Raw genomic sequence first — 6,000 nt, forward strand, 5'->3', positions numbered from 1 at the left:
ACGAGAAAGGGGAAAGAAGACAGAACAACAGAATAGCAACGTTGAAATAGAAATATAAAAAAGAAAAAATAAGTCAACCAATACCCAGAGAAATGGTAAAAACAAAGTCAAACAGACAAAAACAGAAACAAGGAAAGACACACACATAAAAGTAACAAAAACAGAGCTAAATAAAACAAACAGCAAGAGAACAACCAAATAGAAAAATTCAAAAGAAAATCAATTAGGATTAAATCTAACAAAAACACGTAACCTGAAAACAAAACCAAAGCAGTGTCCCAACTGAAGAAGAAAGCAAGGAAACAGAACAAACTGATAAAAATGATTAAAAATAATAAAATAAAAATAAAATAAAAAGGGAAAAAGCACAGAACAATAGAAAAGCAAAGTAGGAATAGAAATATTTAAAAAAATTAAAAGCTATGTTATAAAACATGGAGATCCCAAAAGACTAAATAAAAAAATACTAAAACAACAGCTAACAACAAAATAAAACAAAAAAGCCAGAACCAACAACACAATGAATCAAAACATAATGAAATTAACAGTAATAATTATTTTTCCCTGGGGTCTCTGCTGTAAGTGTCCTTGCACACACTGTGAGTCACAGCCAACCTCCGCCTCCCCAGGATCTCTCCTCTGCCTCTGGGCTGGTCTCTGGACCTCCTGTGGGCCCTGTGGGGACCACTCAGACTCTGATCTGTCCGAATTCCTGTGTCCACTTGCCCCCAATGTCCACAGCTGCCAGAGCTTGACCATTTTCATTTGTGGGAACACTCATTGTCTACTCAGATATTCCATAGATGCAGGGTCTAACTAGCTGATCACAGGGATTTAATCTTCAGCTTGTGCAAGTGATGCAAAGCTACTCGATTCTGTTCCTTAGTCACCCCATCCCTGGGGTTCAGCTTTGCTTTTATTCCCATCTCTGTGTGTGGTCCACCCACAGGAATCTGGTCCTGTGGATGACTTGGAGCTCTTGGGTCTGCCCCTGAGAGGACCATGCACAGAGGTGGTATGACTGTTTGCATTGCATGAGCCCCAGTGGCACCAAATGCGCAGGGAAGCAGGCAGCCATGGGCGCAAGAGATATGGCCATCTCTGGATTATTCTTAACTTAAGATGCAACTAACTATAGTTTTCAACATAAGTGAAACAAAAAGTGAAAAAAGATATAGAAACATCCACAATTATTCTTGGAGAATTTAACTTTCCTCTCTCATTATTCATCAATTATTATTAATTCATTATTTTGTTCATATATTAAGACACGTAGATAGAAAATATCATGGATGTAGAAGTCTGAACACTATAAATCAACTTGACTTAGATGACATTTATGGAACAATCCACCTAACAACTGTAGATTGCAAGTTCACTTGAAACATTCAGCAGTATTCACCATATGCTCGGCCAAAAGGAAATTTGATCAAATGTACTATCATCATAATCATAGAAAGTGTTGTTTGTGGCAATAATGGAATTAAACCAGAAATCAATAACAGAAACATCTGGTACGTCCTCTACTCTTTGGAAATTAAGCAACAACCTCTCCAAATCTAAATAGTATAAAAAATTAGATTAGAAATTAGATTTGTATAAGAATTAGATTAGAAAATATTTTGAACTGAATAAAACAGACAGCATATCAAGACTGGGATGTTTCTACACAGAACTTGAAATTTTTAATGTTAATTTCTTACATTGGTATTCAAGAAAGGCTTTAAATCATTAGAAATTTCCCCTTGAAGCAGGTAGAAAAAGAACAAATTAAACTGAAAGCAAGCGGTAGTAATGAATAATAAATATGGCAGCTAAAGTCAGTGAAATTGAAAAAAGAAAATAAGTAAAATTAGCAAAAGGAAACCTTTTTAAAATCAATAAATTTGATAAGCTCCCTGCCATAACCTCCAAGAAAAAAAGAGACATAACAAAATTATCATTATCATGAATAAAAGATGACATTATTACAAACCGTAAAGGCATTAAAAGATATTAAAACACCAGCTACTATAATTTCCCCAAGAACAGATAATTTGAATAGGCCCATATTTATGAAAGAATTATATAATTTGTATTTAAATAACCTTTCAACTTCAAAATTTTGGTAGAAGAAATCAATGACCTAAATTAATTGAGAGACATACTGTGTTCATGGATTTGAAGACTCATCATAGTAAGGATGCCAATTCTCCTCACATTTATCTGTAGAATTAACAGTATTCCAAATATGATCATAGCAGTTAGTAGTATACTGTCTACCTACTAAATAAATATTTTCAATAAATATTTTTGTATGATTGAGTGATGAAATAAGTGACTAAAAAATACATCACAAATAAACTTTTTGTAGAACTTATTTTTCAGCTTGAGACTCTTCTGTGTATCAGTTTTCCATATGTCAAATTAGTGTAACAATTGTGAGATATTAGTTTTTTAAAATGATTCAGTGCAAGGTATCATATGGATATAAAATATATTTAATTGAACTCTATGATGACTTACATCATGATATTTCCTATATTTTAAAACATTTTATATATGATATTCTGTTATACATTTTCTTATTTGGTTCCCCAGAACTTTTATATTTCTCCATATTCCTACTTTGGGCATATTTTTTAAATGGAAAATGGATGAGAAGTAGTATTATGTAGTTGACTACTGTGAGGATTAATTTTATGTGTTGTTGAGAATTTAAACTACTCCATAATATTGCTACCTTGGCATCCATTTTGTATGTTTAAGTACCCTTCAGGGGCCTTAAGTTGACACTAGCCCCTTCAAAGAATGCATGCCCTATATAACAGCAGGGGCACAAGTAAATGTAAGGTCCTGATATGACTCCCCCAACTGCCCTTGTAGTAAGCATTGTCATCCAAAGCCTCCCCCTTGTGCACCTTTTATATTAGACTCAAGAAGCTTTCCAAAGCCCGATTCTTTTGGGTTTGAATTGACCAATTCAGCCCTAGCCTGGGAACTCTTGTGGTCTTTTGTTGAACTGTGACTCACCATCTGACATCCTGAGGCTCTACTTGACAAATGATAATTTAACAAGTCACAACATGTGTCAGTTTGACTGCACTAAGTGATGCCCAGATAGCCGGTAAAGAATTATTTCTGGGTGTGTCTGTGAGAGTCTATCCAGAAGATTTGTATTTGAATCAGTAGACTGAGTAAAGGATATCCGCCCTCACCCATGTGCCAGAATAGAACAAAAAGGCAAAGGAAGAGTGAATTCTTTCCTGCTGTCAGACATTGGAGCTTCTGGTTCTCAGGCTTTCACACTCCAGGATTTACACCACCACCTCTCTTCTCCCCTAGAGTTTCAGTCTTGGAGTGGGAGTTACATCATTGGTTCCCCTGGTTCCCAGGACTTCAGACTTGGACTGAATTATACCACCAGCTTTCCTGAGCCTCCAGCTTGCTGACAGCAGATCGTGGGACTTCTCAGCCTGTGTTGCCACATGAGCCAATTCCTATAATAAATCTCTTCATATATTTGTTTTATATCCTTCTGGTTCTGTTTCTAAGGGGAACCCTGACTAATATAACTACTTTATATGAATGTGTAAAGTGAAGGAGTAGAAAAAACACCACTTTGAAATTGAAATCTCAGAATTAGGATGCTCAAATTAATTTTTAAAGACATACTTTCAAGTATTAGATTTAAAATTCTCATGTCTATTTCATAATATTTTCAAAAGTTAACCTTAGGGGCTTCCCTGGTGGCTCAGTGGTTGAGAGTCTGCCTGCCGATGCAGAGGACATGGGTTCGTGCCCCAGTCTGGGAAGATCCCACATGCCACAGAGCAGCTAGGCCTGTGAGCCACGGCCGCTGAGCCTGCGCGTCCGGAGCCTGTGCTCCACAATGGGAGAGGCCACAACAGTGAGAGGCCCGTGTACTGCAAAAAAAAAAAAAAAAAGTTAACCTTAAAATGTTAGAGCAATTATAATTAGAAAAATATACCAGTAGAGCAATTATACCTCAGTATGGGAAATTTATTTGAGAACCATTATAACCACTTGGCAGTGTTTTTAAGCTGAGCCATATTCATGATAACTTATTCCAAAAATAATATATTTTCAAATGTATTTACAAGTGTCATCAAGATTTTTGTAGACTATTAGAACTAAAGTTAATAGTTTTTACTGTAACAATGTTAAACATGCCAATTATAGAAGAGTAAATTGCAGGCATTAATAAAAATATTGAAAAGTAAGTAAAGATAAACTATTATACATATATATATAGTAGTTGGGTATCTTCTTAGGTCTGGGAAATACCAATTCTAAATAACAGCAACTCTTGGTCCTGTTTTTAAAATAGGTTTGTGGCAGACAAACCATAAGGTAACCCCCAATATTTTCTTGTCTACTAGTGTTTACACCTTTGTCTATTCCCCTCCCCTTGTGTGCACACAGTACCTGTGACTTCCAACCAATAGCAAACTGTAAACAATGGCAGAGGTGATGGAATGTCATTCACTTGATTAGGTTATGTTACGTGACCAAAAGTCACTTCTATGATTATATCATGTTATGTAAGACTATCTTATATCAGACTGGAGGAAGAAAGTCATTGCTGGTTTGACAATGTAAGCAGTTATTTTGGGGGGACACATGGGAAACAGGAACTGTGTGCATTATTTAGGACCTAAGGGTAGTCTCCTGCTGGCAGCCAGCAAAATGTCAGGAAATTTGGTTATATAGCCACAAGAACATGAATTCTGCCAACAACCTGAATGAACTTGGAAGTATATTCTTTTCCTAACTATTCCTCCAGATGAGAACCCAGCCCAGCCAACACCTTGATTACAGTCTTGTGAGACCCTAAGCAGTAGAGGCAGCTAAGCTGTCCCAGATCCTTGGCCAACACATAACACGATATAAAAAATGTGTGTTATTTAAAGCTGTTAACTTCATGGTAATTTTTAGCCAGGAATAGAAAACGAATATAAAGTTTAATGTGAAGCTGTCTACGTCTACAATCTATTTGAAGTCTTTAACCTGTTCTTCCACAAATATCTTTTTTGATTAGCTTTGGAAAGGATTATCATCTAGTATATTTTTCAGGATCGCTCCTAAAATTTTAAAACTTTTGTTTTCTTTACAAGTAGGTTTATGAGATATCTACTGTTGTGTAAAAAATTGGCCCAAAATATGAAGGCTTAAAACTACAAACATTAATTACCTCACAGTTTGTAGGGGTTAGAAATTCAGGTATAGCTTAGCTAATAGTTCTGGCACAGCATTTCTCAGAATATTGGAGCCAGGGAGTCTGTTGAGACTGGAACCATCTGAAGGTTTGACTGGGTTGTGGGATTCACTTAGAAGATTGCTCAGTCACATTGCTTTTGGTAGGAATATTTCATTCCTTCTATGTGGGCCTCAGCATATAGCAGTTGGCTTTTCCCAGAGTGAACAATCCAAGACAGAGAGCAAGGAAGAAGCCTCCAGTGCCTTTTGTGATATAGTCCTCCTGAGTCGTGTACCATCACTTGTATTTTGTAGCCACCTCCTATTGCTATTGTGGTGAGAGCAAGTGTTGGGAGGATCTGCTTGAAACGCTGTGTGATGTTAATCATCTTTGTGTGAGTGAGTTGTCCCCAGTAAATTGCATAACAGTAAAAAGTGATTTCTCCTTTTTTTTTTTTTTTTGTGGTATGCGGGCCTCTCACTGTTGTGGCCTCTCCCGCTGTGGAGCACAGGCTCCGGATGCACAGGCTCAATGGCCATGGCTCATGGGCCCAGCTGCTCCGCAGCATGTGGGATCCTTCCGGACCGGGTTACAAACCCGTGTCCCCTGCATTGGCAGGCAGACTCGCAACCACAGCGCCACCAGGGAAGCCTTGTTTTTGTGTATTTTTCATGTTTAGTGCAATACAGTAAACCTTGTATAACATCATGGGACCCATTCGAAGTGCTACTAGTGATGCTGGAAGTGCTCCCAAGAAACAGAAAAAAGTCGTGACATTACAAGAAAAAGTTGAATTGCTT

At 37.1% G+C, this 6,000-nt stretch overlaps 1 protein-coding gene across 3 annotated transcripts in view; it reads left to right on the top strand.

Annotated features, from left to right (window-relative positions):
- The window catches only part of LOC309797042 (uncharacterized protein), a 123,233-nt gene extending 117,573 nt beyond the window's left edge, over positions 1 to 5,660 (top strand). For all 3 annotated transcript variants that reach the window (XR_014292531.1, XR_014292536.1, XR_014292537.1), the window contains one exon: positions 3,325 to 5,660. The gene's annotated coding sequence lies outside the window, so the exon portion shown is untranslated. The remainder of the gene's footprint in view (positions 1 to 3,324) is intronic.
- The last annotated feature ends 340 nt before the right edge of the window (positions 5,661 to 6,000 follow it).

The sequence above is a fragment of the Mesoplodon mirus genome (genome assembly GCF_964341445.2).
Source record: "Mesoplodon mirus genome assembly, chromosome: X".
Taxonomy (NCBI): domain Eukaryota; kingdom Metazoa; phylum Chordata; class Mammalia; order Artiodactyla; family Ziphiidae; genus Mesoplodon; species Mesoplodon mirus.